Here is a 12,158-nt window from a genome sequence, read left to right on the forward strand (position 1 = left end):
ACTTAATGTGGAAAGGCAGGTCAATGCACCAATAACATCGTGTTAACCAAAACAAAAACACATTGCAAAAGCAAATGATATAATGTTCATGAAACCGACTCATTAACTTTGAGCAATTCGGTCATCATCTTCATATTACAGATTGACAAAGTCTCGTGTATGCGACAATTAATAACATTATAAATATGGTCAGAATTCAACATTACAGACATTAAAGTATGTATATACAAGTTCAAACTCATAAAGGATAGAAGCGAGAGCGGCAATTTTCTAGTGTGTACTGCTCGGTAAAACCTTTTATTACGAATGACGGGAAACAAACGAATCTTGCCACAATTTTTTACCAGAAAACCGTCCGGATGTACTGTATAGGGGAAATGATATTATTCTTCCAGCACATCAGCACCGTTTTTAAAATATATTGTAAATGGAAAATACTATTGTTTTACGGTATTTGGTTTCTGGTGATGTACAGCCCCTTTCCTGATCACTTAAGTTCTCAGAAAAATCTTTCAATACTAGAGAAAATAAATATTTTTAATATTAGATTAAAGACTAGTCGACGGATGAGGTACAAACATATTTTAGCAAGTACTTTGACGGATGCTCTATTGGTAACAGATAGTTTAATCAAGGCTGGGCTTTTCGTAAACAATGAAAAGTCAGTTAAGCCTCCAGTACAAGCTCTTGAACTGAATGACATTCTTTGGAAGATATGATCATGTTCTATTCCAGTTCAAAAAGTAAACAAATAGATAATAAGGCAGAAAATAGAAATGTGTAGATAAAAATATATATATATGAACTTTTTTAATATAATAAACAATAAAAGTTCATAATAAAAGATTCTACTTCACGTCTCTACAATAATAGTCAAAACGTTCGAAGCCAATATGGAGGATCAATTAATTGATTTTGCACAAGCAATACACTTGCGAGATTAAAAACATGTTCATATATAATAATCCTAGAACATATGGGTTAATCAACTTCTGAAATGAAGGAGCCTTATTGTATTAATAATCATCAATTTACATTACCTATTCGTAGGAAATGATAGGCTTTTGAAGTCAAAGTATTCGAGACATTTCGCCTGTGCAGTTAATTCACGCTACTCGCGCAACCAGCATTTCAACGCTTCCACTGATTCTGTTACTCGTTGCGATGACAATATTATGTTTAGTTTTCATCTGGAATCTACAATCTGTCCCTCTAAACACTTTAGGCTACTTGGGTTGTGCGTTTGTGTCCGTTGTTATGTTTCGGATGTACAAACTAGCTAATGATTTCAATAGGCGTTTGCATTAATTTTTAACATTCTAGCCTGGTGACTGTACATCATAAAAGTACCATTAAAACGTGCACTGCTTTTAGTTTATTCATATGTACATACAGAAAATACATTACAGAAAAAGGTTATTGTATTTTGTGTTATCATTCTTAATTTAAATGAAATCGGGCGTGTATTGGTCTATTTTGCAACCTATCAAGGTCAACAAGTTTTATCTTAATATTGTGTTGCTATTGTTTTGGTAAATATTTAGATATTTCTTCTTTACACACCAAATCCTTTTTACAGAGAGATTATATGGCTTCATTTAATTTACAATATCCATAATATTATACAAATACTACTTAAGAAATGCTCTATAGCGCCTCTGCAAAGGAAACCGTTTTAAAGACAACCTTTAGATATTTATTTTGTAAATTTGATGTCATTTCGATTGTCAAGTAGCTCTTGATATGTTGATGTGATAATTCGGATTTGACTTCAACAGATTAGATTTATTGAGACGATAAATTAGTTGACGATTTGATCATTTTGATATGCATAAACAATTCAGCTACCAACAAGGAAAAGATCGCTTAACGATTTACAAACCTAGGATAATAAGACACAATATATCCCCCGCAAACAACTTTAAGTCACGCTTTCTCATTTTATAACTCAAGGCACATATTATAACTATGATGCTTCCTGCTGCTTTACAAATTTGAACAGTTTGGTCAGAAGTCTGTATTTTGAAATGTAACACAATATTGTTTGATTTCGATTTATGCACTGACTACTATTCGGTCGGAATTGACCAGAGTTTAGTATTTGTACCGGACTTATTTTTCTAACCGTGTTTGCTCATTTCTTGTGTATTGTGTTAGAACCTCTTAAAATAACTGACTTTATAAAGGGATCTAGGACCCTAGAGAAATGGTAACAGTTCTTATTGTACGAATGATGTACACAAATTTACCTACAGTAAAACAAACGACCCTAATTTTCTTGCATCATTATCGGAAATATGCTTTATTAAATGCCTATCAATTCCTTTTCCATATCCAACAGTGAAAATACAGCCCGTCGTATTGAAATATCTGTATCATGATACTGTCGTTTTCTGATTCCGTATCATGCGAGTACCGTGTGTAATGGCCGAACTACTTTCGCGTTGCTAAAAATAGCGTGACAAAAACAAACTGGTAAAACCTGTCAACTTTTAAATACATAAAATTATCTAACTTTACATACGCTACAGTAGCATGTAAATATTCAGGAACATGGTTCTCATGTTCATCAAAGAATCACGAGGATAAGCACGAAGCAGAAAGCACTTACAATCTATCTAGACAGCTACTGCATAACTTGTTGCATTATCCATGTGTATTATCAAAAATATGAGCAGCTCGACAATACAGAAAAGAAGGCGAATTCTCGTCATCGATTTAAATAGCGATTGACTAACAGATTTCCATCAATTTCGCATATTATGATCGTCAAAAAATCCCACGAACATTTACTTTGTTAAAAATGGCCGCGTTACGTCTACAGGAAATGACGATTAGTGTATACTCGTAAAATAAGTACCGTTTTTGTAATGTCGTTTTTTTGTGCTGTGACATTTTATAATTGTTTTCGTATTAGCAATTTGTTGATTTTCCTAAAACACAAAATATTTTGTTCTTATTTCGCTTAATTAAGTGAATTATGTTTCTTCTGACTTCGCTTCGCTGTAGTAGCCTCCCTTGACTTCATAACAGAAAACTACGTAACATATTCGAATTCATACGCGCATTTGACAGATGACGGTTAATTTAAATCAAATAAATACCGAAAAATAAAAAGGAATAATTGAAAAGGCAGGAATATAATACATAGAATATTGTGATAGGACGCTTTTCTGGTAACCTGTATCACGTCTCGTTCGGTAAATAAGCATGTATCCGTCTCGACCTGCGGTTTCGACGGATACGTGTTTACACACAGAACTCGACGTGATACAGGTCACCAGAAAAGCGTCCTATTATAATAACCCTTTTATATTTATTTTTGCCTAACACACAACCACAATGTGCCTTACTACCGTTAAGACAAAAAACGATTGCCTGCTACTGAAAGTGATAAGTGGACATCAAGGTTATCAGGTATTGCTGCCAAGTCAGGTTGGCAAAATCTTTTCGCAATCGTATTCTATCAGCAAATTGAGTTCATATGTGTTCAAGCATGCAACGAAAGCAATAGTATACAATACCAATAAGAAAGTATACCAAATGTACTACCCAAGAGTGGGAAGTTTAGTGGTAAAGGTATCTCCTTATTCAAGCAGTTGTGAATTATAACAAAGAGGCAATATTTTTGGTATATTTTTGGAATGATTTATTAACCTAAACGGTATTCCCCAAATATTGGATAAATCATGAATTAGGTGAACTAAGTGAATGTTAAGACATCCATCAAGTCCTTCAAATATTAGGAGATACTAACGGTATAAACTTTATTTACGATGGTTTCGTTTAAGTGACCATTTTCATTTAAGGAGCATTAAGGTTGTTTAAGGCATAGGGTTGCTCCAAATTAGTAAGCTTTTCGTCCTTACCTCCGCAGTAGTAATAAAATAAATGCAATCAACTAAGCAAATTCAACAGCATGGACAGACTAATATTTAAATAAACACAGGCACAACGCTATAAGAAAATTCACATTTGAAAATATAATAAATTTGGTGCGGCATTATTACACAGTATACGTAACAAATGACTTAGAAAATAAATGCCATCTGTTCCAACTAGACTCATTAAATCGACTACATAGCAAGTTCCACAAAGAGTTTATTTAAGAAATCCAAGTCAAAATCCTGTTACTTGATCTTCCAAGGGATTAGACAAAGAATTATTTATTTGCGAGAAACATGTAAAAATCTTACTTTTTTATTTCGCTGTGTTAAACGCATCGAAACTTATTTAATGATATATCACACCGCTTACGACACCTCTTTTACAATCTTTGAGTGCATTTTTTCCCAATTCGATATTTACTTGGTTTGTCTACTCAGTCAGCCACAGTTTTTTTTTTTAAAAACGTCGGTATATCTAAATTATCGACACACGTGTTTAACCTGCTAAATATACACGATCATGATACAAGTCATGATTCCCCCAAAAAAACGAACAATGCAAAAAAGCAGAAAGAAATCAACGTTGACACAGAGCCCGATATCGGTGATGAAATTGCTCTATGGAAACCTGGAAGAGAATAACACTGCTGAAAATGACGTCGACGTTGCTAAAACACATTGGCAAGTAAGTGTGTGCAACGATCAAGACTTGAAAGGTGTTCGGAAAAAAATTCGCTATTTTTAAACGGGAAAACCATTACGTGAGTTTACTTAAGTGGGGAACTTAGCTAAGACTGCGTATTGGCCGACAAGGTTGTTACGTTTATTCTTTAATTAATGTAAAATTATGTATTCTTGATTACATACTAGCTCGTATTGACAATTCTATGCTTAAAGAAATACAGTATTTTGTAATGTTCTAGTCCCTTTAAAAAGTAAGGGCGCGTGGTCGTATTTTACTGTCCGTTGACTATCATTGCGGTAACCACAACATATATGTATAAAAAAAACATTCATGTGTGTTTGCAATCTATATTTGTTGTTTTGTAGTGTGAGTATCTTGTTAAGTGTATGTTCGGATTATTTTGTAAACTTTCATGGCCAAAAGTTGCTTCGGAACAGTTGTAAGTATTTATATTTTTACATCAAATCCTTCAATATGATTCCAAATAATTACCAGACTTTAAAACATTTGTCTATAGGATACTTTAGGTCATAAATCAGAAAAAATCAAATCTACTGTCGCTTTTAAATAAACGACAGTGCAAACAAAACTGTTTTGAGACGGCATTTTGATATTTGTTTTGAAAAATCGATATCATTGTTCGGTTCTCTAGTACCTTTTGATTCGACGATGTAGTTTAGCAGATAAGACTTAAGAAGCTTAAATTTATTAAAGGAAATCTTAGTTTATCATTTTGATTCGCATATACCAATGAGCTCAAGTTGGATTTACAAGTTTTTAGATCTTATATCACCGCAAACAAAGCTTAAGGCAGTTAATGAAGTAATCATATAGTGAGTTACGATGAATGCAAAAACAATGTTTACAGTTTAAGAACCATAAATCGTACAAAAGCTTCACAAATGAGAGCAGACATGACGGAAATTTGTCTTTTAAGGCGCAACAAAATAGTGTTCGTTTCGGGTATTTCGATCGACCCCAATGTAATTGAAATGGACTCGATGTATGGGTACCAGATATATTTTTCTTTAGAGTCAATTTCTCATTGCTAGTACGTTTCTTGTACGTGTTGTTCCATTGGTATTGCTGACAAATAACGTTGATCGTCGGCAATCTTAAACATTCTTTCGTTAACTTATTATATTGTACAAGTGAGTTCATATCTTTTCGGAAAAACGGCATCTTATTTCGCCTTACTGGTGTTTCCAAACACTATTAAATTGTTATTCGTTTCGTCCACTGTGATTTTATGTTACAATCGTGTAAATCTTTCTTGATTCGTTTGTTTGTGAAGTTTGGGGCTTTTTAAGGTAAATAAGCAGTAAGGTATATTGATGATAATTCATCAAACACCAAGGACAAATCTAAGTACATGATACAGAGTACACAAGTGCAAAATGTCAAAAACGATCATACCTTAACAGACCCTTGATTCAGCTCTACTCTGGCCATGAAAAGCAACATCCCCATAAAACCCTCAGTCCCAAAGTAATGGAGATAGTCCATATCCACCAGGATGAGAGGCACAGTTGTGTAGCTGTGAAAGCTCCCACATGCGATAACCTTGTTGTGACAGGTATAACAACCATGTTTGTAAATATTGAGGTCGGTATTTGTTCCGATTTTTATCTATATAAATCGAAATCAAAAATACCGAAAAATCAGATTCTGTACGTTGTATTTACTGTGGTGGGAATATTTCTGAATTGTATTTATATATGTATACTTATTTTAATGATTTTTCTTTGTAGTTTTTACCGGGGCGTCGCCTCGGTGTGTCACAGTGATGCAACGTGTGTGCCCTTTCCTGGCGGAAAAAAAGTGCATTTAATTAAAATGTGTTTAATTCTTTGAGTTATTAAACTGTCGTATGTGTAAATTATGTAACAATGTCCATATTTAAATGCGTGTTTTTGTCTTGTTTGTGTCCATGTGTGTACTTCGTATACGATTTTCGTCCTTCATGTACTGTAAAAATGAAACACCTTACAGGTGTCTTAAATCAAACTGAACTTTCATTGCAAACATTATCATTCATTAGGCAATAAATTATGAAAGAAATTTAAGTGGTCAACCTGTTGAAAAATACACGACTGATACTAATGGATTAGCTGTATAAAATATAAACTTTTGATTTAGGAGTGTATTACTTATACTTTTAGCTTTTAAAAAATAAAACTATCACATATATTAAAACAATATTACATTATCGTATTACGCCATCGATATTTTCGTTATTAAATACGGATGTCAAGTGGTTGAGGTACATTATATTGTCATCCTATACTAGACCTTGCACAGATTCATCGACATATTTTATGTTTCCACCAGTTTATTGTTTCTTGATCTTACGACTTGAGTTGTTAACTTTTGTGGGCAAAAACACATTTTCTATTGTTTTTTTCTAAATATGTGTTAATAGTTAACCTGTTTAAAGTATTGATTTATCCTGGAAATGTGTGATATTGCTACCAAATACTTAATGACAATATCTTCAAAAAAATCACACACTTTACAAATTTCTGTACGGCCGTAACATATTGAATATTTCCACTATATCTATGGTGTAGAAAGAGGACATATAACACGGCCAATACAAAATAAAGCAACTTTCGAGTACTTAATTTATATCTGTTAGTGATGAATGTGTTTTCTTTATGTGTTAGTTTACTAAACTTATTTTAGTTGTTCAAAAATATACACCTTCTTATATTTCTTATATCATGACTTGCGTAAATTTAAAGATAAAATAGCAAATATTGCGTATTTTACATTTTGAGAGAAATACAGTTTTAATCAGACCGACATTGCTTTATCTTGTTTATTTTGTAGTAGTTTGTGAAATTAAGGTACGTCAATAAGAATGTATGAACAATAATTCATGCAATAATAAAATGTTAAAGTTAAACTGCCTTTGTATGGCAAAAATGAACACAAATAACACTATTCTTTAATGATTCATCAATACATTAATAAAAATGCAAAGCGGCTATGTGATAAGATAACATTGACCAAACATGATCCATTCCAGAGGGTCTTCAAAACAATATTAGAGTTTATTTCTAATCAGTTTTAACAAATGTCGAAAATAATTAAATCGCTGATCACCTACATTAAAACGTGCAGTCGATTATTAGTGATCAAATAACTGATCAATTGAGGAGTGTACGAATGCGCAGCGTAGTAATATACTGCAGGGAAACGTTATCTTATATACTTATTTACATAGTTCGCACAGTGTCATGTTTAGGTGCAAAATATCACTGCGTAAGATTAAATGGTTCGATATTGAAAGTGTATAGACTAACGTATGCGTCGAGCGGTTCTTGATGTAAAACTTGAGCCCGGGAAATGCTTCATAGTAAATGTAAACAAATGCGGTATATAGAGAGAGTGCCGTGGACAGGGCCTACTTGTTATAGTTGTAAATAATCCATTGCCAAACGTAAAGAAAATTGAAAGGACGAAACATCGAACATTGTGAATACACCGTGCTGATATTTCCAGAACATTTATATCAGGACTCTATTCTGTCAAAGGTAAACTTTTCGTTCAATACAATTGTTATATCATCAAGAAGATGTTCATACTCTGATGATGAAATTGTGGCAGCAACGCCTTTAAACAACTTAAAATACTTCTCGGATAATATTTTAAAATCAAGAACACATATTATTCCATTTATTTTTGCTTGATATGGACAGTTCTCCAATCATCAGTAGATAAATAATTATTCATTTATAATATTATTGTTACATGTTGCATCATTGCACTTAAGAATTAATTTAATTATGAAATACTTAAACACGTATAAATCTAAATTATACCCTCATTACTTAAATAAAATTGAAAGAACGTGAAAAATGTTTAAGAACGTGTTCATGAGCAACAACATACTTCAAAACGAGTTCAATGCCGATCATTATATGATTAGTTGGGATCATTTTAAGTTCAATTAGAAACATTGTTAGTTCAATGGTGATCATGATTAATTGAACTAAACTTTGATGATATGAATTTAAAGTGTTTTTTTTATAAGGACGTGTTACACTTGTGGTCATCTCATATCAAATTTAATTAACAAGTTCAAAACAAAGATGTGTTTAGTGATATTTATTTTTTTAAGAGTGTACAAAAGGCAATCAGTTTTAATCAATGAACATAAGTCATAATCAGATAAAAGTTGATTTAAAATAGTATTGTTATACTAAGAAGAGTCCTTTCGATTAATCGTCGATATTTATGAAGTTTGTTTACGAATTGTTATTACTGTTTAATCAGTGTTTGCCAGCGTTATTTGGACAATGTTACTTTTATTGTCAATATTGACGCTAAAAATAATGTTTAAATTTTAACACGATAACCTTTGTTGTGATTCGCACTTCAACTTGGCTATCTACGATATGTCTATATCATGATACATTTGATTTACCGATGAGAGTAGTAGTATTCTTAAGACAGTCTGAATGTTCTTTCTTTCATAAGAAAAAAGCTGGACGTAAAGTGTCTTATCATGATATTGATCTAGACCTGATTTTTATTATTTAAAGATGAGGTAATTGCATTCAGTATCTGCGCACATAAACAATATATTATAGTTAAGCCCCTGGTGACTTTTACTTCTCGTTTTTTTCGGGATTTGTTTTCAAGCCTGCATTGTTATAATAGATATTCATGGAAAAACACACGCTCATTACGTAGTCTGTGTAAATGGACATACAGTCATGAACATGCGATAAGGGACCTCTGAGAAACACGCAAGGAAATATACGTTCACCGTAGTCATACACAAGTATATATCAATGAGTGTTGTACTCAAAGTCACTTGGAACAATAACCCGGTAAAAACATCTACCACATTAGCCTATTTGAAAAACATAATCAGAGCATAAGGCTTTATTAAAAATCTACAAATTATTAGTTTGATGATGCGTATTTTTTTCTGAATTACCGGATGATTTGAAGAATCGTGGTAGATGACCAAATCATTGGGTTAGATTAAAAAGCCGTTTCCACAACATTGCATATTTGCCTCATTCTGGAAAGAAAATCCGTCGCAATAAAAATCATGATGTAAGGACGTCCGCTGAACAGTGTCACAGAATGTATTTTATTTGGCTTTCGGTCATAAAATGTGAGTGGGATATATTTGCGAACTATATAAGATTAGGTTCTTTATTATCAACTGTAAATATAATGTATCGTATTTGTAGATCACAAGTACTTGGGTGAACGAGGAAGTGAATAATTAAAGTAGTCTATGTAGGCGTACGCTTGATGAAATTAACCGTAAGCTACATTCAATGTTTTTGTATTTCCATCGGTGGCTAAAAGCAAAAAGTGTTTTAAATGGGATGTATATTGATATTGGTACACAAATACGTAAAATATAACACAGGCCATGTTTAGGATTTTCTTTTACAAAAAGTAAATTACATGTCAAACCATCATACTATTATAAACGTTAAAATAACGGCATTCACGAAGATTCTGATAAACACATATGAATCTCTCATTGCACAATTTCAAAAAGCATTAATCAAGTATGCCTTTTACATCTTCACTGATTGTTACAGCTCAGTCTCGTTTTTTCTCCTAACGCAGGTTAAACACTGAGGACACTAATCCTGCCAGACATCAGCACTGAGTTCAGTTACATCGAAGCCCATCAAAACAAGCAGGGGACCAGCCGCAATCACCTTTACTGTACCTGCATGATGTATAACGGTCCCAATCCCACAGAAAAGGAGAGGGTACGTTATAAAACATTTAGAAGAAATATTGTCTTGTTCAGTCTAAACAAGCTCAGTAGCCAAAAGTTTAAGCATAAACCCTGTTTACTTGCACAGGGTAAACGTCAAAGACCCAATGTTTCGTCAAAAACTGAAGAATAATCACATGCACAATGAACCTGCTACATTGATCTTTAAGTTTGGTTTCAACTAGACCTTTTGACTTTTTAAATGAATCATTATGTGTCAATGCTATAGTTTCATTAAGTTAAAAACATAGCACAGATTTTATTAAGGATAATTAGGGTTTTTACTTCACTCGTCTTCAATCTCAACCCCAGGCATATATAGTTTTTATATATATATATCGTGTCTGACATTTATTAAGGCATACAGTTAATATAACTCTTCAGGAAATGGCAGCTCAGTATCACTACGGCAGTTCAGGTCAAAGTAAGAAAAAGTCAAGATTTTGCCAAAGAATGCTAATGCGGAGCCATAAACAGTGAATTCATCTATAAATAAGTGCATAATTCGTGTTTGGCAATTTCTCATCTCAATCGACTACACATTGTAATGTTGTGTTATATAATGTAGGTCTCATTGACATAGCAGAAGAGTATGCTTCCTGTGAACGAAAAACAAACGACAAACAGCCCATCGCTAAAGCAATTGGAATTGTGGAGTTCAAACCTAGCGACATTGTAAATGGTAATACAAAAATAACATTATATATCTTATCGTTAAAGTTGTGCATCTATATCTCATATTATTTTTAATATCTGATTCAAGGTCACCACAAGGTCCTGTGGAACAAAAACGGTCGAACTTTTTAAACAAAAAAATGCGTCCACTTAGAACTGGAAGGCGAAATATTTGTACGGCAGCCTGGCTACTACATCGTTTCTTCGCAGCTGAATATACGGCGACGAACGGAGACACGCACACCGATGAATGAAACAAGAACAACGACTTTAATTCATAATGTTGAGTTGCTTTCCAACGCTTATAGCAGGCCTGACGTACTGATTTTCATTTATCATGTTGATCTTCTTTCACACAAATATGGAACGATGTCTTGATGCAAACCATTAAATCTGTTCAACAAAATGGTGGTCATTTTACCAGTTCCCTGTCAGCAGTTTTCAAGCTGAACAAATATGACAGGCTCTCTGTATCTGTATCCAATCCTGAATTGCTCGACAATGACAATTGCAATGATCGTTTCCTTGTTTATTACACTTTCGATCTGCCATACTGAACAAGTTTAATAACGTTTGATTTTAACATTACATTGATCGCCAGTGTCTCGTTATTGTGTTTAAGCTGCAACTTAACGTTCCCATAATAATGGCATTAACAATCATAAAAACAATAATAATAAAGCAAGTGCTCACCATTCCTGAACAAGAAAAACTGAAACGTATCGTCAATACGTGTATTTAAAGCTTGAATAGGTAACATCCTGCTTATCTGCTATTAAGTTTCTTGTGAAAAAAATACTGTAGCAAAGTTTATTAGAATTCTGGTATTAATCTTGTTTGGTCTATAAATAATTATTTAGTTTTAGTTAATGATTTTGAAAATAGACTGTATAAGGTATCAATGCTTAATACATATGACTTCTCAACGCTCTTTATATCCACTCCACAATCTTTAGTTAAAAACCAATTGACTCCTCTTATCGAAAACAATATTGCGAGAAAGAAAACTACTTACATGGCAGTTAATGTTAAAAAAGTTTTTTTACTAATGATCGCTCAGATGAATATATCTATTGGACATGCACAGATGTCATTGAAGTTTTACATTTTGTGCTCAATAATTATTTTCTAAAATTCGGTAAATGTTTAT

This window comes from Mya arenaria, chromosome 16 (genome assembly GCF_026914265.1).
Source record: "Mya arenaria isolate MELC-2E11 chromosome 16, ASM2691426v1".
NCBI classification, from domain to species: domain Eukaryota; kingdom Metazoa; phylum Mollusca; class Bivalvia; order Myida; family Myidae; genus Mya; species Mya arenaria.